The sequence below is a fragment of the Pleurodeles waltl genome, chromosome 5, assembly GCF_031143425.1.
Source record: "Pleurodeles waltl isolate 20211129_DDA chromosome 5, aPleWal1.hap1.20221129, whole genome shotgun sequence".
NCBI classification, from domain to species: Eukaryota; Metazoa; Chordata; class Amphibia; order Caudata; family Salamandridae; genus Pleurodeles; species Pleurodeles waltl.
The window spans coordinates 1,685,418,817-1,685,445,490 of NC_090444.1; the positions used below are offsets into that span (position 1 = coordinate 1,685,418,817).

At 44.5% G+C, this 26,674-nt stretch overlaps 1 protein-coding gene across 3 annotated transcripts in view; it reads left to right on the forward strand.

Annotated features, from left to right (window-relative positions):
- The first annotated feature begins 9,465 nt into the window (after positions 1-9,465).
- KLHL29 (kelch like family member 29) overlaps positions 9,466-26,674 on the forward strand; it is a 1,044,731-nt gene continuing 1,027,522 nt past the window's right edge. For 2 of the 3 annotated variants that reach the window (XM_069236009.1, XM_069236012.1), the window contains exon 1: positions 9,466-9,844. The gene's annotated coding sequence lies outside the window, so the exon portion shown is untranslated. Of the gene's footprint in view, positions 9,845-11,134; positions 11,271-26,674 lie in introns of those variants that run through there. The other variant, XM_069236010.1, reaches the window with a different exon arrangement.

The following is a 26,674-nucleotide window of genomic DNA, read 5'->3' on the forward strand; positions in this document are numbered from 1 at the left end:
TTTCAATTTGTATTTTTAAGTGTGCAGTTAATCAAAACCAACACACTGTGCGAGAAAAATAAAATAATTTAAGATTGATAAATACCTTTCACTATAAACACATAAAATCGTTAACAATTAAAATACTACATTAAAAAACTCTGTGCAAAAGGAGCATTTTAACAACATACATCATATTCCCCAGGCTATATAGCTTATGTCAAAAAAGGTAAGTAAAATTACAATCAGGTCTACTGCCTTTATTATAACTTCTCATAGTAAACAGATCAGACATATGGCATCTGTAAGAAACAGGCTTTTTGCAGCCCCACCACACACTTTTTGCCCCTGTTTGAAATTCTTCCTGCTTGTTTTGTGACTCATGGTGCACCTAGGCCTGCTAACCAGACCTCGGGCCAGTGTTTTAACCCAATACAAAGTACATGTCAAATTGGATAGACCCAATTGGCAATGCCTGACTTACTTATAAGTCCTTTGCCTATGGTACCCAGGGCATGTAAGACAGGGTGTTCACTCAGGGCTGCAGCACTGTTTGTGCCACCCTTCATGTGACAAGGTACAAAATGGCTCCCAGCCTGCCACTGCAGACTGGAAGGACAGTGTTTTCGCTGCCAGTTCGACTTTGCCCTTTAAACCAAAGGCAACACCACCCTGTCCCTTAACATTATATGTCTCCCCTAAGGAAGGCCTATCGAATTCTATGGCAGGGAGCTGTGTTTTGCTAGTTAAGACATATGTTTTCTGATATGTCTTATTAGCAACACTTCCAAATTGTTGTTTTGCTGTGGGTAAAGTTGGCAGCCCCATTGGCTAACACAGTGTTACCAGGTGACATCTCAACCCAGCTTACTTTTGACTGGAACTACCAAACTGGGTCATATAAGAGATCAATTTAATGGTAATATTAAATGCAACCTGATGGCCTGGTCGAAATTAATGTCACAACTAAACTTGTAGAAAGTTGTCTCACAAAGGCACACACGCACGCACACACACACACACACGGTCAGCTTTCTGACCACCTGGGGGGGGGTGTATGAATGACTCCCATGCTTTGGAATAAAGTCAGTGCCGCAGCAGCAAGGGGTCACCTCCTCTGCCAGCATGTCTACTCGGGGGGAGAAGGGGTAGGCCAGATGGGAGCTTCAAAGGGGAAGCCTCCTTTGATGGGCCGCCTGGCCCAACACCCCTGAGTAGGATGTTGTTGGAAAATGGGTTATTGGTAAGGGCAGGTAGGTACCTACACTTAGCAATAGGCCACTAACCTCCAGTTAGGTCTCAGTAAATTAAACCCAGCTCAACCCTTGGTAGCTTGGCAACGAGCGACAAGGCTTAACTTAGGAGACAGAGGGGGACATTCCGACCTTGGCGGGCGGCTACCGCTGCCCGGCAGGCGGAAACCGCCATGCGGCCGCCAATGCGGCCGCACTCACGCGGCCCCCATTCCGACATTCCCGCTGGGACGGCGGGCGCAAACCAAGTTTGCGCCTGCCGGCCCAGCAGGAATGAGGCCGCAACACAGGAGCCGGCTCCTAATGGAGCCGGCGGTGTTGCGGCCGTGCGACGGGTGCAGTTGCACCCGTCGCGCTTTTCACTGTCTGCTATGCAGACAGTGAAAAGCTGGCCGGGGCCCTGTTAGGGGGCCCCTGCACTGCCCATGCCAGTGGCATGGGCAGTGCAGGGGCCCCCAGGGGCCCCAGGACACCCCTTACCGCCAGCCTCTTCTAGAAATAGGCTGGCGGTAAGGGGGTCATAATCCCCAGGGCAGCGCTGCTTGCAGCGCTGCCCTGGTGGATTATCCCCGCTGGGGCATAAACGGCGGGAAACCGCCGGCCCCGGCGGTACCGCCGCGGCCAGAATATGGAAAAAAGCACTGCCAGCCTGTTGGCGGTGCTTTGGTCATTTTTTCCCTGGCGGTCTCGGACCGCCAGGGTCAGAATGACCCCCAGAGTGTAAAGCATTCAAATATCACAAAACAGTAATTAAATAAAACACAGGAAACTGTTTAAAAATCCAAAACCAATTTATAAAAATAGATTGTATTTTTATCTTTAAAATGACACAACAACGAATAAAATCGATGAGGGGAACCGGAGTTATGAATTTTTAAAGAACTATTGTTTTTTTAGCGCCTAGAAACAAAAAGCGCCAATCGGGTCATCTGGTTGCACCTCGACCGGGACAAAGTCAAAGCTTAAGGCCGACCGCGATGGAGCCCGGCTCGGCTACAGGCCATGGGAGGCCTTGGTCAAAAGTTTACCTTAGGACTTAGTCGTTTTTCTGAAGATTTTCTTCAGCAGCACGAACCTGCCAGTCCAATCCGACCTCCTGGAACTCTTCTTCGGATACGCGTCGCGGGAGCCCTCAGTGGAGATTTTTACCTTCGGACTTAGTCGGTTTTTTTTTTAGGTAAAAATCCTTCGACCGGGGCAAACCTGGATCTTGATCCGACGTCCTTGAAGCCCTCCTCGGATACGCTGGCTGGGAGGTCCCAGTCAACTTCCTATGTTCAGACTTAGTCTCTTTTTTGGAGATTTTATTCACCGGGACGAACCTGCAAGTCAGGCCGGGTCGCGGTTGAGGCAAGCCGGCTAGAGTTGCCGCGGCGGGTCGGTCCCTCTATGGAGCTTTTTTTTCAAGAGTTCTCCAAACTTCTCCATCTTCATCCAGATGTTCCTTTAAGGTTCTTTTGGGGTACACAGCTCACCCCAAGGTTCCAGAAGCTCTGAGATGCTCCTTGGGGGGTGTGGACTACAACTCCCAGAATGCACCTGGCACAAACTCCTTTTTGGCCACTGGGCAGTGGTCAGCTGGTTGATTTCTTCAGGAGTTGGTGCAGGAGACTCTGGTTAGCAATTTTTCACCTGTAGCAAACAGGGAGTCCCTCCTTGAACCAGTTGAAGCCAGGCAAAGTCCTTCTTGTGGGAAAGCCCAAGTGTGCAGCTGGTGCAGTCGTTCAGAGTGTAGGGTCCAGGTGCAGGCCAGGGGTCCAGCAGGGCAGTCCTTCTTCTCCTTTGGTTCTTCCTTGTTGGAATCTGATGGGGATCTGAGGTGTGGGTGCAGGTCTGCCAGTTTTATCCTTGCTCCTGGGTGAAAAAGAGGGGGGTCCTGATTCTCCAATCAGGTGCAGGGTCCTTCCCCTGTGATGACCACTTCCTGGGAAGTGTGGCAAAAATCAATCCCAGGAGGCAACATTCTTAAAAAATCCATCATGGCTGAAAGTGATTTTTGGAGGTTACATCTGGCTGAGCCCACTGGTGTGGCTAAAAATCATAAACACACCCCTATCCTGCCCTCTCCTAATCTAATCAAGGGGGCACCCAGTTGTCTGGGGTTGCAGGATGTGGGGTGTTGCTGGGTTGCTCCAAATGTCCTTCTCTGCCTTTGAAGACCAGTTTGGCAGCCCTCCCCCTTCCTGCCTCACCATCTGCTGAGGGGAAATTCCCTCCCACATCTCTTTGTGTGAAGCCAGGCCACTTCACACCTCATCAGAGCACAGCAGCAAAAACAATGCAGGGCTGAAATTGGCAACTTTTCAGGTAAAGTTTAAAACTCTTTGCCTGAACAAGTTATATTAAATCCAACAACTGGACTTTTAAAATTAAAATAAAGTCTCCCCATTCTAGCCTATGAAGGCCATTCACTACAATGAGGGAAAAACGAATTTTTCACCAGGGCTTATAAAACTACTTTTATAAGGTTCCTGCTTATAGTTACATGGCACCCAGCCCTAGGGGCACATAGGGCACATCTTAGGGGTGACATATGTAAAAATAAGGTAGTTTAAGACTTTGGAACTACTTTTCATTCCAAAGTCGAATTTGAATATAACTTTAATTTAAAAGCAGCCAGCAAGGCAGGCCTGCCTTTAAAATGACACTACCTATGCTGTGGTCCCTAAACCTACATGCCCTACCATATACTAGGGACTTATAGGTAGGTTGACTTAGCCAATTATAATTAGCCAAATTTGCATATCCACTTTACACAGAGCACTGGCCCTGGGACTGGTAAGCAGTACCCAGGGCACAGCCAAGAGTCAGTAACCAACAGTGCCTGTCCACAAAGTGTGGGGGTGACCAGGGCAAAAAGGAGGACTTTCCTACAGATGTCTTTTGCTCCAGTAGACAGCGCGGAGACAGCGTGAGAGAGGGGGATCTCACCCCCAAACTGGTTTTGCCATGGGTGTGTAGCCCTCAGGTAGCCACACCTCTAGGGTGGGCTACCAAGTTCTTGATGCCCGAGGAAGGGTTGTTTCATCTTGAAAGGGACAAGAATGTGGCATTCTGGGATAGCCAAATGCCACACAACACAGGAACTTTGCCACTAGGTAGAAGGGGATTTAGTAGCCCATTGGCTAGTGACTGCATGGGCACTTTCTTGGGATGAATATGGCACCTCTGGCACCTTGACCCTCAGATCATGCTGGAATCGGAGAGAGGACCTGAAGAAGAACTGCCAAGCTGCCCTTGGACAGGCACAAAGAGGCTGCACGATTGGAAGGACTGCACCTACTGCACTTTGGGATAGCAAAGCTTGGGCTGTGCTTATGGCTCCTGGCTAGGGAAAATCTGATACTTGACATCGAACAACAGCAGTAACTCCAAGGATCAGTTGACTGATCTCCTGGAACCAGCTCCAGGGGAACACGAGATGAAGTTGCCCAAGTCTCAAGGTTGGTAGCCACTGCAGAGGTTTTGCCACTACCAGATGTGGAGACCCTGAAGGACAAATCCTAGATAGCCAAAGCCTGCACCCATGTCTGCTGACCCCGGGAGTGCTATACAGGACCAGATTCATTGTAACCAATTGACTTAAGCCCTCACCAACAAATTTAGCTCCAATCGCAGTGCAGAATGACCAGTAGCCCAGCATCGGCTGGCTGGCTACTGCAAAGTAGAGGACTTCCAGAGACCCAGCCCACACTGGCCAAGTTCACCCCACTTCACCCATGGACTGTGGAATCACCACAAAGGCAATCATTAAATACAAGAGGCACTCATTATAACATCAAAAAATAGTAGTACTCATAAGTCAGTGTACATAAACAATGTTTTTCATATATTTCTGAAAATTAACAAGATTACTTCCAACATAATCCTCAAATAAAATATCAATGTCCAAATCCAAATTAAGAGAATTAATAGGTCTGTTGTTCCAAATTTATTACGATCCAAAGTCCAGGTCCAGATTTCTGCAATCAAAGTTCAATCATATTCTTCAAAGGCGATATATAAGCAATACCTTTTCCAACTTTTTATTCAAATTTTAACAGCCGCATCCAAATTAACAGCCAACACATGTTTCGTCCGGGAATTTCCCAATGACTTCATCAGGGCTGTAATTATATAAGTGCCTATTATTGCATCTATATCCATACTTCCTAATTATAAAGACCTCCACCACAAAGGCACCCTTGTTAACCCCAACACAACCAGAGCATCCTTTGAGCATCTTTTTGTCTGCATCTCTCAGCATAAGGACCACTCCATTGATGTCTAATACGGTCATCCTGTATAGTTTGGATCTTGCCTTAAAAATGCTGTGCTGGCCAGGTAGCCGTCCAAAGTATCCATTCTGGTCCCCTAGACATATGTCCTGCCAGACTTCTAAAATCTGTATCTCCGGAACCCTCCAATGGACTTTGATGCTTAAGGTCTCTAAAAATTCATAAAAATGTAATCTATTTTTTTATAAATTGGTGTCTTGTTTCTTTCATGTCATGTGACTTTATTTTGTTGTTTGATGCCGTTAACTGCTTTACACATTGTTCCTTTGTTAAGCATTATTGCTTGCAGCTACAGCTACCCATGATTGAGCTTAAGCCTGACTGACCTAAGATGGTATTAATGAGTGTACTGCACGATAAGGCCCCCAGTCCTATCATATAGTACACCCAAATCCTCACAGCATCTAACATAACTTTTCAAAATAAGCCAATCAGGCCTATACCTCATCACTGACTGGTCATCATAGCACGTGCAGGACTTCTATATTCTATGTATAAGGTATTTTGTCGTTTGAAAGTAGCTAAAGGCAGCAGGGCGCAATACACAGTTAAAGATATGCATATAGTCATTTGAAAATAGGAGAGGGTTACAGACAGTTACTGCATTGAGATGTAGTTTTCTTTAAAGAGGTAAGTCTTCAACTCTTTACTAAACTACAGAAGGGTTGAGACGTTCCTGATGGATACAGGGATGTCGTTCAACATTCTGGGTGCCTACATGCAAAATGTCTGTTTAAGTCTTTTTTACACTTCTTTGTCTTCAGTCTGATGTGTCCTGGTTGTGGGTGTGAGGAGAATCACCAGAGATGGTGATCTTGCCTGCAAGGTAAGAGTGGATGGTGGTCGTAATGATGATGCAACTGGTTTTGAAGATAGTGCAGGCTGGCAAGGGGAACAAATGAAGTGCCATCAGGATGAAGATGAGGTGATCATATTTCTTCAGGCCCTGGATGAGATGTACTGCTGCTTGTTGCATGTCTTTTAGAGGTGGCAGTGTGGAGACTGGAAGGCCATGGAGTGTGGTGTATTGAGCATGAGTTTTCACATTAGAGGTAAAGTGCAATAAAAAGACTCTTTTTCAGTGAAGGCACACACATCATGTCCCATCAAAAGCTAGCAGAGAGGAAAATCATCATGTAGGCATTGACTACAACTTTCTCTCAGCAAAACTTCCTAAAGCTCACTTTCTGGGGATAACATCTGGTCTGATGAAAGATGCACAGCCAAGACAAACAGAAAAAAGCACTGGCAAAGACAATAGGCCTCAGTTAATTTGTAACATGTGCAGTATGAATAGATAAAAGCCAGCAAAAGTGGATAGAGAAGGCTCTAATTGTAAAGCAGTGCTTTGCACAGTTCAATGAAAGCACTCAAATAGAGGCAGAAGCATCCACCCAAAATGATAACAGCATTGGGGGGGTAAAAAAACAGTCCACTGGGCTGAGCAAAGAAAGGAAAGGCAAAGCCTCAAGCTAATGGCTGAGAGAGGCAGCTAGAAGAAAGTCAATGGCTGAAAGGGGCAGATCTAAATTCCACTCTGTGTATGTTCTAAACAAGACGTCTGTTTGACAGCCGTGCTGCCAAAACCCAGATCTAAAAGTGAGGTTGGACAAAACGTAGTATTTCTTAGCACTAGCATGAAATTGAGCAAAGCGGCCTGTGAAAGCAGTATGAAGAATTAGAAGTTATGTTGTCCTTCCACGCCCATCAGATGCGTCCAAGCACTATTACATTAGTGTACTTTAGGAAATGGATGCAAATTGTGCTCTTAAGGTTAGCAAGAGCACTTTCAAGTAGGAAGTACACCTTTTGGTAACTACCCTTACAACCCATGGTGCAAATGGTAATATTATTCACAAAATGTTCCAAATATTTACACAAGGACCCAAATACCCCCACAGCCCGGCACAAATGTTATTTGTGATGGAGATGTCTGTGCCCATTATGACCACCCATCTGTAACAAGCAAAACATATGAACATTGCTGCTTTGTAGGGATTACTAGCACCGTTCGGGGATGCACTTTGTGTAGCAACCTGCAATTCTCATGTGGATAACACTTCATAAAGGGACAGTTTGTTGCCTCACAGCGGACATTGCACACTGAATTGAATGAAGAACAATGGGAGTTCCAAAACTCCCTTTTATTCTGTAATAGATCATAATAAAATAAGAAAAACAAATTACTATTGTAGAAGCAATCTTGATTCCATTTTTTTGTCATTTTCACAAAAAGCACATCCTCCAGATGGCCATGCTTAATCCCGTCATGGAGCGTGAAAGGTGGCCATCTTGAGTCTTTCCTTCGGTGAGCTTCCTTTAAATCAATGCTAATTTATAGAAACAGCCTCTGATTACAAACTGAGGCCATGTGAAGGGAACATCCACGTTTGTCTCATGTAAATTGATTCAAAGAAGGCCGAAAAACGCTCCCTCACCCAGCAACCCAGGGTCTTGGTATAGAACTACTCAACAGCGACTACTCCACACTACTCTTCTGGCTATTTCTAACATAACAGTGGCCAAACCCTGATATACTACGGACACTTTGGTAACATTTTAGCTAAATGTAGCATAATGACGCCCCATGGCTGATGTATAATTTGCATTCTTGGCAAACGCTCTGTTATCCTTGAATTAATAGTACCCACCTTTAACAAATATTGGGCACTCGTGTGACATTCCATTGCTCCCTGTCATGATAGCGGCCCGTCCTTGAAGTATTGTGGACATTCCTTTAAAAAATAAAAAAAAAGCTTTCTTGAGATTTTTTTTTTTAACATCACAAGTCGTGTCCTTAAAGATTACATATTTAACACCACATCTGGAGGAGGAAAAGTAATTTGGAATAAATACTGTACAATACTAATTACCATATTCTATAGACGCTTCCATTTTCAAATCTTCTCTGTTAACTCTAAACTCTATCGAGCCACTCTAAATCTTGAACTTTTGGCATGTTTTGGGACATCCTCTGGATCTGTATGTAGGATTTTCGAATGCCATGCAACGATCCCTACCCCTGACAACTCTTCCAAGCGTAGAGGTCTTTTATCTCACCAATGCCGGGCGATGACCCTCTCTGCGAGCCAAGGTGCATCCATAACAACTTGCACGTACTTCCACCTAGAGCGGAAGGTATGTGTACATTGTGTGCATTCTTAGTTACAATTCCGCTATCCCTGGATTAATACTGGGATATCTTTGACATTCAGTGAGCTTTCTTGGTAGACTCCCGACACAATAGCGATTCCTCCTTGACACAAGGTGGTCATTTATGGCAAACTTTTGGCTATTACTGCCATAATAGGAGTGAGCCATTCTAGATATATTATGGGCAATGGTTATTCCTCACACAATACTGGCTCATAATCCTGCCATAACAGTAGCTCATCCTTGAGCTAGTGTAGTGAACCATTTTTTTCAGTATTCTGACTAATCCTAGCATAACGGTACCAATCCTTGGCCTAGTTTGATAGCCCTGGCTATAGCTGTATCAATCAGTTGCTAATGGTGGCAGTGTCACACCAGTACATATTATTGACCTATTTTTGTTGAATGTTGACACCAATCTAGCTACCCATTGTATAAGCGTGTGGAAAACCCTTGCTATATCATGAAAATACCCAGAATGTGTCTGTAGAAGGCAGGGTGAAGTCTTCGCCACTTCATTTTGAGATAAGATGAGGTTAATGGTCTTTGTTTTCAAGGGCTGGTGCGCCGCACGCTCCACGCGCTCTGGCTGGAGGCTCGCTCGGCGCACGTGAACCGCATGCTGCTGAGAGCAGCCGGGCAGAGGTCGGGCCAGGGGCAGCGGCCCCTTGACACCGGAGGAGCCGGTGAGCAGCCCCTGCCTTGGGCACAGTGCTGGAGCCGGAGGACCTCTCTCTCCTCCCCGCTAGGAGCTCGCCCCCTCCCGACCGAGCCGTGACGCTGCCGCCCCGCCTCCCCGGGCTGGAGCCGCCTCCGATGCATCCAGTGTAGAGCCGGGGAGAGGCAGGAGCCAGCGCGAAGCCTGGTCGGAGGTTGCTGCGCCGTGAGCCCGAGCATAGAGCTTCCCGGGAGCGCACCCAGCTATTCAGCGCCCAGAAACGGTGAGGGCAGGCAGGCGGGCGGGCGCCGCTGGCATCGTATGGCCAAGACTAGGCACCCGGGAGGAGGTCTGCGCTGCCGCTGCTTCCAGGAAACTACGGCCAGTGTCCGATAGCCGAGCCGCCGCCCCCTCCCCGGGGCAGGCTTCTGAGCGGGGCAGGCAGGGGAGGACTGGCACCGGGCCCTGCACGGCGGACCTCTTCTCTCCCGACGGCTGTCAGTGGCGGGGCCGCTGCATGGAAGGTAAGGGCTGCTCCTGCGCATCCTCCGGAGGGTGGGCTGACAGTGCCGGCGGTACCTGCAGGACGGGCGCGGGGTGTCACCGCCTCTTACAGGTGCTTGCGGGGGCCGGAGTTGAACTTCGGTCGCCGCAGCCCTTGTTTGCGCACTTCTGCACTGAGGGGTACTTGGAGCTCCTGTCAGGGTCCGCAGTGTAACGAGGGGCTGGAGCTCGGCTTGCGGGTCGGCATCCTCAGGTGGGATACTTGGACAGTGTTTGCTCCCGGAGGTGGGAGCGGTCGCGGTGCAGGAAGCCCCTTGGTCAGTTCTTGTCCAAGGGGAAGCCTTAGAGCAGCGATGGAAGCTCTAGGTCCCAAATCTCTGCGGGACGAGGTGGGATGGTTATGGGGGGACCTGGTAAGTACCGTATCCCTCTCTCTTTGCTGAAGGGCCGCGAACCGGGAGGTAATTAACTCCTCTAGGTGATCATTCCCGCGGTTGTCTGATGGGCTTCACTGAGAGGCGCTACTTGACTTTAGCAATAGCCTCTTATCCATAAAGCCGCTCTACCAGTGTCTCGGGGGCTTCCAAGCACTGAGACATTTCACTACCAAGGGCGTTCAGCCACTGAGAGGCCACTGCCTCTAAGGTACCCCGTGTTATCATTCCCTGCCTTTCGAACCGTCGCCTTTTAAGAAACGCCTTCCAGGTTTTTACCATGCCTTTAGTTAACTACAGTACAACTCTAGAAAGGACCACCAGGTGACCAGCCCAGTATTAACTTATGCCAGTTGATCACTGGGCCATTCTAAATCCATCCACCTTAACGTGCATGTAGGGATGGTTTAACAGGGCTGTAAATTGAAAAATAGAAGTGCAGGTACTCACTATTCAGAGTACTTGTTTGGTTCCGAGAAGTGCCGGTACCCTCCCACTAAATGTATTGCAGCGGTGCGCAGAAGTGCAGATACTCTCCCTGTCAAATTAAATAAGTGCAAGTACTCTGTACTGGATAGTACCTGCCCATATAAACGACTGGTTGGTTACAAAGTCGGATGATTGAGCCGGGGTCTTTTTGCCTCCAAACGAGCAGTTAACTAGGCGTGCTCACACGTTGCTTAATTTTACATTTCCACCCCCCACGTGCGCAGCTTACGGAGCCCTGCGTGGGTCCAGCACTCCCTGCCTCTGCCTGTAAAGGGCGCGTGTCCACGCGCCAAACCAGACGCGCACGGTGCGCACCTTCTCTCCCTGCGCGCGCCGTGCTTTTATGATCACTTCACACCTAAAGGGATGAGAATCTTCTCTCTCTCAGCATGTGCCGCGAAGCCTCCGAGTCAGCGGAGGTGGGCGCGAGGTGAGCGACTGGCGCCCTCTCGTTAGGAAGCGCTTGACGTTTCTGGGGAGCTGGGTATCACGACACCCCCTTTTAATCACGATGTGCCGTCAGGTAATTGTGTGCGTTAGTGTATCAACACCTGTGTACCCGTGAAAATAAATGTGCGTCAAATATAGATAGTCAATGACAAGCACTGTTCATCCATTTATTAGTACCGAGCACGGTGGGCATTCCAAGTTATTGCCATAGTGGAGCCCACCATAGTGCTCACCGCTTCGCAGAAGGCTCGGCGTAACCACTTTAAAGACACAAAGCAGCCTGGCACTGGTTGAAAACCACATGCATTGATCTGCTAATGTGAACGTAAAACCTGTTGTCCTAGTTCTTGTTAAACAACTGTTTTTATGATCACTGTATATGAATACTATACATGGGATAAACAATTTATTCAGAGCCAGTAGAACTATTCGATGGATTTGCGGTATTTGTCACCACCTGCGGCATAATTTGCAGATATCCCGCCAAAAACTTTGTTTCTAGCTCCCACGGATCAAAAGTTACTGAACAAAAACGATACACGTGGGTCAGTGCTGTGAAAGATTGCCTGCAAAGGGTTAGTTAACTGGATACCTTTCAGTTGCTGATTGTTTTATTGAGATGTTTAACTGGTACTAATGAGGTGCGAATTGGACCAAAATATTAACTGTTAGAATGCCGAATGATAAAATATTACTGCCTCAAGTTTGTGCCACACTATGCTGCATAATGTGCTTTTTTCACCAATCACTTTATTAATCCTGCCACATATTTGTCCCTTTTTCTGAAGCATAATTCCAGTGTCCCTGGTTAAATGTTATTTCTCTCCGTGGAAATGGGGGGCGTTATGACCCAGTTGAGTTCACCCCTCCTGGCTTCCTCCCCACACTTAACAATGGTAATACATGACATTTACACTCTGTTCATATACAGACCATTTAGATATTGGCGTGTGTGTGGGTTTGTATGTATATACATATAATATTGAGTCCTTAGTCCTGGTTCAATCTTGAGCTTAGTTACAATGAGACATAGGGGGTTATTACAACTTTGGAGGTGGTGTTAATCCGTCCCAAAAGTGACGGTAAAGTGACGGATATACCACCAGCCGTATTACGAGTCCATTATATCCTATGGAACTCGTAATACGGCTGGTAGTATATCCGATACTTTACCGTCACTTTTGGGACGGATTAACACCTCCTCCAAAGTTGTAATAACCCCCATAGTTTTCTCTAACTTTGTCCCTTCTTGACCGGTCACCACACCACTTTCGAAAATACATTTTCTTAACAAATGATGTGCCTGGAGTTGTGAAGAACGGGCAATGGTGGCAACATTTACAGTGCTGGTAAGGTATGTTTAAGTGCGGTGTATTGAGACCCAATTGTGAAATCTTAGCAGTTTTTCCCATATACATTTTTTGCTTACTGGTGATTGGGGTGGGGGGTACTGTGGCACTAAATTTGTCTCGCATACTGAGTGTGTTTTAGAAAGCAACCATGGAACCCTTGCAGAAATCCCTAAAAGAGGACTTGTCTGAAGCGTGTCCTTCCTAGCATCAGTACCTTGGCTGCATCGCCCCCCTTGAGCCTGCTGTGAAGTACAACTCTGCTCTGAGTTGCAGATGTAGGTTGTAAGACCTGCTGCGCGTTGCCCTTGACTGCGTGTGAATTGTTCACTGAAATCCCTCTTCTATAAAAGAGAGAAAAAAAGGGGCAGATGATCGAAAGTGCAGCTCATAATTATTACAATGCGCCATCATAATTAACTGTATTTCCTCGAGGACATTCTAGTGTCACTAGACTTTAATTTGACCTACTTTAAATATTAATCATATACAGGCATGCAGAGCTTCTTCTAGTTAGCAACAGCCAGTAATTCCCACTAATCCTGGAATCTAAGATTCCTTCATGTGCTTTTGAATGTCTTAGTGACAGAGATATAATTATAAGTTACTGTTGCTTTATAAAATAAGCCTTTCCTGAACTACACCATTCAGTTGCTTGGGCTTGCATAAAAATACATTGAAACATAAATGTCATCTCAGATTGGACAGTGGGACTCTCAGAGCCTGTCAGCCTGCCTCCAATACCACTCAGTCCAAAGGCTGTGCTTGGTCCCTAGTGCCAACTCCAATCATATACTGCACCTTGAAGACCCACACTCCACTGCACTGCCCTAAGTTTGTCCAAGGACAGTTTTGAGGCCAGTTTCTGATTGTCTTCCACCTCTCTTACTGTACGTACCCAAGATCACTAGCCCCCTTTGACCTCACGTTGTGAGAAAGGAGACCTCTTGTAGCCACCTCAGATGGCCAGTATCGCTTAGAACAAGACCTCCAATATTTTTGATGAAATTGTTCTTCCGTTCTGGATCTAGGGCATGTACTCCAACAGGCTCTCACTGAAAGGATGCTGTTAGTCTTAGAGGTATAATGTAATTCTCTAGACATGGTAATTTGATAAAAGTCAGGTTTATTTTGATTGAGCACCACTAAATGTATAGTTTTTCCTTGTGTATAATTTAACGTGTCCAGCCCAGAGATATAGAGCTATTTGTAAAGGATGCACATGCCAATTGTGTTATGATGATGTGCGGCTATGGATCACTTCTTGTGAGTGAGGTAAAAGGGTTATTACAAGTTTTGTGGCAAGCACCACTGTTTTCCCGAGGTACATTGCAGCAGTTCAAACTAGTAACATTTAAGGGGGGGGGGGGGAAGGAGTGAAACATGATTGTTAAATACTAGGACAGGTAGATTTTCGTGCACAAACCACCAAAATATGTTTGCTGTTTCCATCTAAAGAGCAAAACTAGATGCTTTTGTTACACCCGATAAATTCAGATCCCTGCAATTTTATGTGGGTCACTCACAATCCCACCTTAGTGTATTGCCTTATATTCTCCTAGGACATAATGTTTTGGCTAGTCCAAAAAAACTGCAATTGCTGGGGTCTAAAAGGTTTTCTTTTTGCCCAGTCTCACAGGATTTGTGAAAAGGAACTTGAAGTTGTGCATTTAGTGGTTTGTACATACACTGGAATGAACACAAAGAGAACACTTATGCTCTTTTTTTATTAAATAAATATGCTTGTCCATGTTTTGAAGTTTAAAGCTCACTGCCTTTGGTTTGCAATTCTCTTTTTTTGTTGTTGGGCATCAAATCTAACAGTTATACAACTTGAATGCGCCCTTTAGGATTGTTCTTTCTTTCACAGGGTATATAAAGCATATGTTTATTCCAGCACATGGTAGAGCGTGGGCTGACATTCTAAAGTCTGTTGGGCTAACTAACTTAATTAATATAATTTGATCGAACTATGCACATTTGCAGCAGATAAATACTACTGTCTCTGTTTTATGTCTGTCACCGAAGTGTCGCACAGGTCAGTGGTTTGAACGCTCATTGCTGAATCTTGGAATGATCAGCAGTTCATGATTTCGAATCCTCTCAAGGCCAAGTGTATCTTCCATCCACCCCAGTGTGGCAAAGTCAGTACCATCTTAATGGATAATGATTACACCTGTCATTGAGAGTGCTTAAACAACAGCACGGTATGAAGCGCTATATAAAAAGAAGTTTTAATTATGAAAATGTTCCACAGCAAGGCCCCTGGTCTCTCTGAGGCCCTGTAACATTGATAGTAATATTCTTCCACAAACTGTAATCCAGGAGTGCCAATTGCAGGATAGATTGGGCTTGTGTGTCAGTGGTCACCTAAATGTCATGTGCAGCGGATTCAGTGCAAAGGCCTCTCATACCCTGAAGAGCAAAGGGTCACTAATCAACGAGGAGAAGTGGCTTGTTGGCTAGTGCTGCTGATCTTAGACATGGGGAGCGAGGCTCGAGTCCTGGCTTCGGCTCAATATCCTGAGAGGTTGGGCAGATCCGTTCTCCTCTCTAAGCATACATAGAAAAACATGTCATGTAGTGTGGTTCTGTCATGAAGCACTCCAGTGCCCATGGCCTAGGTTTGCACCATAAAATGTGCAAAACAAAATCAAGGTGAATAGACAATGGTGAGTTGTATTTTTTCCGAGTGGCAATCTTGAGTTCCTGCCTAGATGGAGTCTGACCTAACGCAGGTATATTTAAACTTACCATTATTATGGGGCTTTCTCTTCCTAGCACTGCCAGGGACCCAACCAGAGTGGATTTCGAATTTCCTGGAGGAAAACTTCCAAGAAAGAATTTATACACATCTTTTGGAAGTGTGCTATAAATAAGGATTGCAAAGTCCCTTCAGCACCATTGAGTAACTCTTACCTCTTGCGCATGTTAAATCGCAGAAGGAAGCTCTGGGTTGATATGTGGGCAGTCACACTGTGACAGCACGTTGCTTGGCAGAAATACTAATCTATGCACGGCTGAGCAGCCAGTCTCGCTTCATTCAAGAAGTTTCAGTGCTTGCGACCACTATAATTTATTCTTTGGCAAAGATACCACACAAGCTGTGAAAGCTGATTCGTGCTTCCCGTGACAGTCTTTCCTATATTCGAAGTTTCAACGGTTTCCAAACTTCATAGGTGGAAAAGGTTCAGTACAGAGGAAGACGTGCACTTTAATGCTGCTCATAGCGCAATTACCCCTTCAGCTTAAAGGAGGGCCTAAGAGATGTGATGGTTGGTCAGTGTTAACTCATGTGCACTGAAACTAGAAACATCTAATCTGAAGTGGCAGAGAGGCCACTCCACTCTCTTTTCAGGAACAACACACATCTCCTGCGGTGACCCCCAATTTAGTTTTAGTACTTCCAGAAGGTGATCTATGCACTATCCATGTATAAGCTTACAAATATGGGTGCCATCTTAATTGCCCTATTCAAAAATGTTAAAATTGTTTTTTTTTTATAGGGAGCATTTTTTCATTTCACATTATTTATCAAAGTGAGACCTTAATTCACTAGCAAGTCATGCATCTCTGTATGCATAGACTTGTGTGTCACAGGCATTTACATCTTTACCCCTTATTTACCAAACCCAGTGATGAAAATGTAAGATTCTCCACACTTTTCTGTGTCAGCTTGTTTCCCACAACCCTATGTGTGTAGAGCTTCTCCATAGTGAAATGTCAGTATGGACCATCTTAGAGTCGTTTTGTACAATTTGACAAAACACTTTTTCTTTTTTTTTTAATCCTCCTTCACATTCAACTCCTTTCTCCACGCTAAAATGCCCCCTAATAATCCTTGAAAAAATGCATGTTCAGCCATTTACGTAAACCTGTGTTGTTAGGTGTAAGTCTAGAAGTCCTGAGGAGCGCAAGTATGGCATCACACATGGTTGAAAACATTTGCAGAATCCGAGCTCTGTGGCTGTGTGACTCATTTGCATGGACCATTATCCAGGGAACCAGTGTCACTAAGGATTTCAGGAAAAAAAAAAGCATAATTGACAGCGCTTCTAGACTCTGTACTCTCTCCATGTGCAAAAAGTCCACTGTTCCCGTCTTTGGTAATCAAGCTCAGATTCTCTATATATTGAATTATTTTTATTCAAAGTTTAAGTTTGACTTAAGTATGAAAAAAGTTTGGCGAACCAGACCCTAAACGTGCACTCTTTCTTCTCCAAGTCGAATGACCAATGCACTTTATTGGTTTCCCAATAATGACGCATTCTCACATGCACAGTTAACATCCCTAATTTTGATGGCAAATCAGGCATAAAGAAAATGAAGCATTTGAGTACCGATGCTGTCAAAAGTTCAAATTATTGACTTTGAAATCAACCACTCGATCTCTGTATCAGAATCTAGAGTGTGTTTTGTATAGTTGGACAGAATCCTTAACAAAATACTAGAGAACCATTCATTTTATAACTCTACATTTCATAATCTTTGGCAACGTGTATGCCTGACTAACTGAGATGTCCCACGCTTACTCTTTAATTGCAAATCGGAAAGCACCACAGGTTAGTGAAAATTCTGCTCACAGTTGTAATTCTTATAGCTGTGCATTTCTTACTATGCCATGACCAGTATCTGTAACAAATGCATATCAATTCCATGCTAAAAATCTAATCAAGTGTCAGCCATGTTCCATAACTGCTACTTTGATTTACACATTGAAGTGCTCTAGTTATTTGAATGAACTGGTTTGGAAAAAAGTGCTAATAATTTTATTTGCTAACTACATAAAAAAAAAAAAAAATGAGGTCTGTGATGGAAAATTGAATGTCCGAAAGTGTTGGCATTATGTGCTTTGTAATTTTATAATGAGGTTCTAAATAGGTTGGTGTATTGTTGACATACTCCCAATTTGTGTAAAACTAAAATTGTGTACAACGGAATTAGCACAAACTAAATAGTCTTAGAAACATAGAGCACACTGAGTACATTTCCATTCTGTCCAAAGATACCACATTTTTCACAGTACCATTGTGGTTTAAAAGGTAACAGCGGAATGCTTGTTGAGTGTTAAAATGGCGTACCTTGAATACTTGGAAGATGTTTGAGTCAAAAAATTAGATATTGTCTATTTTAAATGTTGGCAACTGTCAAGATCGTTGTCCAATAATATAAGCTTCATTCTTTGCAGTCTAGATGACCACAGCATGTGAGTAAATATGTACAATTCTCAAAGAATTGTCTCCTAATATTTTAGTGTCTTGTTGTCAAAGTATATAAAATTCAGTGTTCCCCTGCAGCTCTTCTTGTCTTTCCCTGGTTTCCTGAAGGCTTAGGCACAGTGAAAGCCAGTCACCATGGCATAAAAGGGGGTGTAAGCACCCCACTCTTAGCACTAGTGTTATGCTGAGGTTATGACTAGCTAGTTGAAATGGTAGCCGCACTACCTTTTTAACAGACCGTGAGTTATAGTAGTTTTACCTAATGTTCCTTTATGGCATTGAAAATACAATAGGCACCATCTTTTTGTGGTTAGATTTCTGGACCAAGTGTGTTGTGATTTGAAACCTCCCATCAACTCCTCTTAATGTCCTTCAAATGACTGTCCATTATTCCTGCTGCAATTGAAGATGTAAATTTGAGGTTGGGTGTGTACTCACTACTGCGGTACCCACATATAGGTTTCATTGACTCTGTCAGGGTGCACACTTTGAGTTAAGGCAAAGTAAATGCACCCTACTGTAGAAAACGTCCTTTTCTCTCTCCAGCTTCAATTTCTGGTCCTTGGCCCAGGAGAAAGGAATATCCCGGAATGACAATTAAAGAGATTGAGTCAATGCACCACTTATGCTGGTGTGTCGCAGAAAAATATTTTGACATTTTCTTAACTGGCCTTGGGAAAAACAATTAACCTTGGCCTGTTTTTTTTCCTGTAGTTTTCTGGTAGTTAGTACCCTTTGCTATAAGATTATTTTGGGAACAGTCATTTTACAACTGATTGGTGGCTCCAGGTAACGTTTGGACAATGGGATTGGAAATTGGAAACCAAAAGGAGTTCCAGTATTTGGACAGAGAATCTGTGCTGTTGCCCAATGTAGGTGGATTGAGGTGGCTCCCCCGTCCCGGTGCTGAGTCCGGTGTGCTGGAAACATTGAAAGACCAGTTTATAACTCCAGAATGATAACTGAGTTTTAGCTGGCAGAAAGTGATTTCTTTTTCGTTTTGTGGCATACGTGTACACGGAAAGATTGACCATTGCACCGGCTTGCTAAGGCAAGACCTTTTTGCTTTGCTAGTTCTTGTTCTGTGTTCTTATTGTTTGCATTGGCTATCCATGGTGGTGGCCTTTTGAACCCCTTACGTCACCTGTCTTATTTTCCCTTTAAGTATTCTGCATTTTTTCAAGTTACTCATATACTTCAGTAGTTACACTATGCAGCAATTTGTCAATCATGCACATTTTCTGCCGATCTAAGGTTTTATTTTTTACTAATATGAGTTTGACAAGAAAAATCTTTGTAAACAGGGCAACCTGTTTCTTATGCAACATTATGCCCACTCACTCATGTACACGGGGAAGCTTCAAAGATCTGTGGTAAAAGAGAAATGTATGTACTAACTGAGGTAAACTAAACAGTAATACCTTCAGCTTCTTTATTGGGCTGAATATCGATTTTTGAGGTTTTCAAGCACTGTAACTAAAACAGTTATAAAGCGCAGTCGCGTTCAGTTTATCAGCCTTAGTATGAACAGTTTAGCTGGCCTTGGCTGGATTTGAACTCACCAGAGCTGTCTCACCAGTTTCCAGCACGTTCTCAGGCCAGTGTTGCGCGCTCCCTACTCCGACCTCCCAACACACCCCTTTCCAGGCCCTCCGCGCGCCGCTGTTTGCTAGAGCTCAGGCTGTTTTCCTGGTAGCCTTCAAAAACCTCACAAGCCCTGCACCAGTCACCCTTTGCCAGCAGGTCACAGCACCCTCCTTCACTTGCCACCTGGTTCAACTTAAAATCCACCTGTCAAACGAAAGTCTCTTTCCCTGGGATCCCTGCACACAGACCCCGAGCATCAGATCGCACCCGTGGTTCTGTTGAGATGTTTGACACTTTAGTGGTGGGGAATGGACAGAAAGCAGCAGATGTTTTTCTGTGCAACATAACATGACTGACAGTATTGATTTTAAGTCGCTGACATCGTCTCCGTAGGATGGTTCTATGCATGCATGTCACGTTTCCCCTGTTCCAAACTACGTGCTGGTGCTACAATTGCTTTCTCGTATTAATAATATTTTTTTGCATCCCTTCCTTTCACCTACCCCACATTTTGCCAGTGTTTTCATCGTTAGTGAATCTTTGAAAAATCTTTTTTTAACTCTGAATACTTAGAGCAGCACTGTTTAGCTTTGCTAATGTCGGTGAAATTGACGGTGCAGCTCATAAAACGTGGCTGGCTCCCTCTACTGGAAAACTGCAATTCCAAAAAAGTAGTAAGTAAAAGCCAACAGGTTTGATTCTCACACCGAAGAGCAAAAAATAAAAATGCCTGATGTTGAACAAAGCCATTAGAAAAGGGGTTGCTTTGTTTATGCAATACACGGATGACACAAATAATTAAATGTATCCTGACAAGACTATAGTGTTCAGATGTAAAATAGGCCCTTGTGCGTCCCAGTGGAGGCGGAAGGATACACCAACACCCTGAGAAATAAAATGAGACTAAAGGCTCATCCGTGAAGGGACTGACAGTGTTTCAAACCAATGGCGAAAGGTTCCGATGGCTGAAGGAGACTTACCCAAAGCCCTGTGGACTATGTACAGAATACAATGCGTTTGCTATGAATGGTGCATGCATCTTTAAAAAACAAACTTTAAAAAACGAATAGCTTTTTTTCATCTTGCATCCGCATTAAATTACGGTAGTTTCTGCCTCGCAGTGCCCACTCTCTTCTGTGAGGCGTCTTTATCGTTAATGCGAAAGTGTTGGCACCTGGCTCAAGACTGTAAATGTCATTTATTTATTCTAAGCTCTTTCCTTTAGAAATCATGTGTTTCAAACACCCACACGTACTACAGAATGGCACGAGGCCACAGCGTTTGTTGCCACAAAAGGTCCTGTAATTAATGGACGTTTATTCGTCAGACCTCAAAGGTATTCCCATAATTCAAACGTGGAATGGGCACGGATCTCGTATCCTCGCCCTTCCCGCAGAGAGCGGTGCGGATTACGTGTGTGACTTCCATTACAGAGGGGGTACATGTGGCCTCGTGCCGGGGGCAGCCAAGAGGTTTGACCGAAAGTGCATGGTAGTCAAGTAACAAGGTGCAGACAGGGAATGGAAGTTACAATAGGCTTCAGGTACAGCCAGTTAATCTATGTAATATGCATGGGTGAGTGAATGAATGCATGATTTTACGTACACGATCAGAACTGCGGGAGAACCTAGAAAGAGTGGAGATTAAGGAGCATATCTAAAAATCTCCAAGTGAGACACGGCCTATGTAACTTTGGCCATTGCATTGTAGATGTAAAATGAAATTCTGTGCTTACCAGGTTCTTAACTAGTTTTTCTGGACAAATAGTCGAGATCAGCAGATAGCAGTGTATTTTTCCTAAACGTTTTATGAATTTCCATGTGGACAATAAGGAATGATACATTTGAAGTGACTTTTGCCATTCAGGGCAGGGCAACACTATCACAGGGGAGGGTCCTCTGCAATGGCGGAGGAGCATCGCCCCACTCGCAAAGAGGCAGCAGCTGTAAAATAAAACATTATTTCATTACTGTTTTATTTTTCAGCAGCTGGCTCAGCCAGCATGTGCCGGGCCATATGAGGGAAAGGAGGAGTGGCGTGCACTAAGTGCACCTGTCCTTTTGGCAAACCCTCTGAAGCCGCCCAAACTGACATGTGCACTTAGGTTTCTCCAACCCAGCTGTGTTGCTCAGCCAGGTTGGAGAAACTGCACAGACACCAGCACACTGTCTGAGAGGCAGAGCAAGCCGCTCAGACCAATCCTGGTGCTGCTCTCATGCTAGGTATAGCATGAGAGCAGTGTCAGGATTGCTGGGGAGCCTGTGCTGGTGTCCCAGGGACTGCTGGGACACCCGGAGAGCAGAGGAGCCAGGTAGCATCAGGAATGGGTACTTTTTTATTACTATTATTTATTCCCCCCATTCCCAACTCCCCTCCCCCTTTGAGATTTGCGGTGGCCGCTGCTGCTTACAGATGGAGAACAGCTTTTTTGCTTGAACAGAGTACTGTGGTAATAATTCTTACTAGGGGCTCAAATAATAGTTCTATGTCAACTGGTGCCCTAAGGTTGCTCTCTTTGACAATCTAAGTTGGCTGGGATTGGGTTCACATTGAAGCAGCGAAAAATAAGCATTAGTATAAGCCAATAGGTCTGGCGGCATGTAGTTGAAAGTGCTTTGCAATTAATGGGTCATAATATGTGTAGGTTTTTGTACAGCATAAGCCTAACAAGAAAGCAATTGAGCCCTGGATGTATGCATGAGTGATTGTATGAGTGAGACAGTCACTCAGTGAGGGGGCGAAGTTGTGGGTCAATCTGAAAAGACATGAATGATTGGGAGGACATCAGTGCGAAAACTTCATTTTTCATAATTACAGCATCATCTCATTAAGAAAATAAGTGTCTGTTATTTGTCCTAAAGTCGATGTGCCTTAAACCAAAGTCTAACACAAACGCAGGCTCCTAGAGAAGAATTGGAGAAACAGCAAAACCAGCAAAGACCTCGCCTCCTTCAGAGCCGCCACTGCCACCTATCACCAACACATCAAGAATGCAAAAAAAGCTGCACTATGTGAATGCATCAACACCTCCCTGCACAACATGAGAGAACTCTTCACAGTAATCAACAAATTCACCAATCCTCCCTCTCAAGCCACCAACATTGCCCCGTCACAAGACCTCTGCAACAAATAGGCCTCTTTCTTCAACCACAAGATTAAGGACACCTATGACAGCTTTCTCCCACAGAACCTGCCCAGCATCAGAACTTACGACCAAACCAGCCCCCCATAACCCACCCAAACCGTCCACAGAGAGACTGAAATCATCATGAACAGCATTCACTCCGGAGTTCCCACAGACCCCTGTGCTCACCACATATACAACAGAGCCAGTGCATCCATCGCCCAGAACTCTGCAAGATGCTGAACTGCTCTATCAAAACAGCCACCTTCCTCGAAGATTGGAAACACGCCGAAGTCTGCCCCCTCTTGAAGAAACCCACAGCCAACCAATCGGAGCTCACGCATTTCCGGCCCATCTCGTTACTGCCCTACCCAGCCAAAGTCCTGGAAAAAGCCATAACCTCACAGCTGCGACAATTCCTCGAGGACAACAACTCTCTGGATACTTCTGTCTGGCTTCTGCAGCAACCACAGCATGGAGACAGCTCTTCTTGCAGCCACCGATGAAATCCGCACACTCCTCGACCCCGGGCATACTCCTCAACCTCTCAGCAGCCTTTGTCTCCCACAGCACCTTATGCACCAGACTCCATGACGCAGGAATCTGCGGAAAAGCCTTGCAATGGATTCACTCCTTCCTTCCCGGAAGAACATATAGTCAGGCTCCCACCCTCCATATCCAAACCATCAGAAGTCATCTGCGGAATCCCTCAGGGACCCTTCCTGAGCCCAACACTTTTTAACAACTACATGGCCCCGCTTGCAGCCATCGTTGGAGACCACGGAATCAACATTGTGTCATACGCCGATGACACATAACTCATCATATCCCTCACTGAAGACTCGGACAAAGCTAAAAGGAACATTCACACTGGAATGAAAGCCATCGCCACCTGGATTAGGAATAGCTGCCTCAAGCTCAACTCAGACGAGACTGAGCTCATCATCTCCGGAAACTCCACTTCAGCCTGGGACGACTCCTGGTGGCCCACATCGCTCGGCGCACCGCCTACTCCGACTGACCACGCCCGCAACCTAGAAGTCATCCTCTACTCTGCCCTATCAATGACCCGACAGGTAAACGCAGTCACCTTTTCCTGCTGGCACACCCTCTGCCAACTTTGCAAAATCTTCAAATGGATCTTGGCCGACTGCTGCAAGATAATCACCCACGCCTTAGCCACAAGCATGCTCGACTACGGCAACAAAGAACATCCGGAAACTACAACTCATCCTGAATCTCCGCCACCAGGAACACATCTCGCAAAACCTGAGGATCCTCCATTTGGCTCCCAGTGGAGAAGCAACTTTAAACTACTCACCCACACCTACAAGGCCCTTCACAACATCAGACCAGCCTACATTAACCATTGCATCTCATTCCATAACCCCACCAGACCCCTCCTGCTCTGCCTAGGCCACCATCCCACGCATCCAGAAAACCATCGCCGGAGGAAGATTCTTCACCAACCTGCCAGCTAACAGCTGGAACAACCTGCCCACTCACATCAAAGCCCATCACTCACCATCTTCAGAAAAAACGTCAAGACATGGCTCTTCGAATGAGGGCCAGTCCCTCCACCAGCACCTTAAATCTTCACAGGTGAGTAGTTGCACTGTATAAAAACTGATTGATTCCAAAAGGAAGTGCTGAGAATCTTGTGAGCAATGTGTAATGTGAACAATATGCATAACTTGCGATGAAAGGGATTTTTAATGATGTATGTTATCTGGCCAGTTAAAGTGGTGTGCGAGTGTGAGATTAGTGAGTAAAATCAGAAAAATCAGAAGTATGCATGGTGTAAACAGTTCAAACTGTGTCAGTTATCACAGAATCGTATAGAGACAATCTTGCTGTAAAGTATATTAATCCTTGTGTATTCAGTTTTGAATTGCATTGCATACTTAATGGTTCTTTTGCAATCTGTAAGAACGAAAAAGTGTCTTAAGTATTTATTTTTCCAAAATAGTTAGTCAGTTTCAAACACTGCTTCATGATGCTTTATGACGTATATAGATATTTCCTTATCATTCTTGTTTTTGCATAAATGTGCTGTCCATATGTATTTTCGCTTGATTATATAAATTGCTGTATGTGAATTACACATGGCGTGTGCAGGGCAAAACAACAACAACAAAAAACAACAAAATATGTTACATGTTCACAACGCCTAAGCATTCGAAAACAGCATATCAGTTTTAATTCAGAATGTGGAACAACGTTTACCCCCCTCCCCACCACCACCACCACCAAGCCTTATTGGCAGCAGGAGTCACTGCACTACCAGCAACAAAGCTAAAGAAGAGCTTAGGCTGTCAATTGGAAATGACATCGTGGAAGTCATGTAAATACAGCACAGAAAGGACAGGCCTATCTTGGCCAGTCTAATAACCAGTCCTCCAGCCTTGGCAACACATATATTACATGAAAACATATTGTGATGGCCTAGAACGCAAGCATGTGTACATCCCTGGATCGGTGATGCATAGTGGGGTATGACCATGAGTAGTACAGCCAGGGACCCCATATTACTTCCTGCTTTTCAGGAATCTCCTACTTTATGTAACACCACACTGCCTTAGGCCATATGCAATAAAAGACTTGAGAAAGTACATTTCAAAGACAATGGAGATAACATGGTTATTCACTTGGAATAAGATACATCTATGATTTTGATGTCAAAGGTAAACAGACTAGAGGGTGCCTCTTCTCCCTGTTTCACAAATGGAACTTTGGTGGTACTGTATTGCAGCTTATGTGTGTGACAGGCAGACATGCACTGTTTTTTTTTTTTCCAGCCACCAAAGTACAGAAATAAAAGACCCCTTAGGACTCGGACCCGGGCTCATCCCTGGCAGGGGCCCTGGCCTACGTAGCGCATTGACTCTCGCATGCCATTTGCGATAGAATTGTGCTTGTTGTAGGTCACAGTTCTTGTTTGGCTGATTCCTGAAGGCACCGAAAAATATTTGGAAATCAATAAATCCTAGTTTTCGCCTATGATTCACATATTTTTGAGTTTCTGAAAATTCACAGAAATACCCAAGAATACTCAGGCAAATCTATGTCAGTTACTGTTTCCCATTCCTATTTATAACCCTAAACTGCTGGATTGTTTTTTTGACGTAAATGTCTCGTACCATTTTTTTTCCTTCACCTAGAAAATACCTTTCTCTGAGAAACCCCTCTCCCACATGGAAATACGTGCAACAGGTTATTGGTGTTATTTGGCACACTTACACCAGTACGTGTGACCACTGTTTCAGTCATATACAATGGGATACATACATATTTGGAAGTTTTATGAAATGTATGACTTGTGGTGCTCACTGGCGTCCCAGTGATCATTCGCTACTGCCCTGCCCAGAAAACACCCATAACCAAATGCCAGTACCTAAGTTAAGCATAGTCGTGCAGACAATCTCCTAGATGTCATGCATGGTTAAAGTGTAAACCAATTCAGTAGGATTAATAGTAGATGTGTTTTTTTTAAATTATTCTTTTTAGGTTACAACCATATAAATAATAAAAATTGTATCATAAGGGAAAATATAGCAAAAATATATGCAATAATCCTAAATTCTTCTTGCAATCAAATATTCAATGTAATACATTTTTATCGTAAGGGAAAATAGAATAATAACCCATATAAACAAATAATCCTGATTTTCTTTCAGCGCACATGGGCATTAGTTTTAATTTCGAACTAAGGTAGATTTGGCACTCTACACGGATGTGCTCAAGGGTTTCAATTTTATGATGATAAAACGACAAAGTCTCAATCTTAATGGACCAATGGATGTTCCGTGAGAGAAAATAAAGTAGGCTCTTCAAAAGGGGTTTATGACTCAATGTGGTTAGGTAGTACAGGATATCAGCATCTTTGGAAGGGATGCACGAAAGTGCAGTGGAAACATCTCAAGCGTTCCTTCTGGCGTTACCTGATCAATCACTTTGTTTGGTATTGATTAATTATATCATCAAGATAACTTATTAGGTTAATGCATCTATCATGGGGCTGACTTGCAAACTTATAATTGCAGGTTTTCGCTGTAACAAAATGAACTTCCTTTAGCCTTTCGAAGTCGATTAAAAAGCACCTTTATTTCAGTTATTTCTTATGCATAGTTTTATATTTACATAATGCAGTGGCAAGGACTCTGGAAAGACAGTTTTTTTTCATAAAATAATACTTATG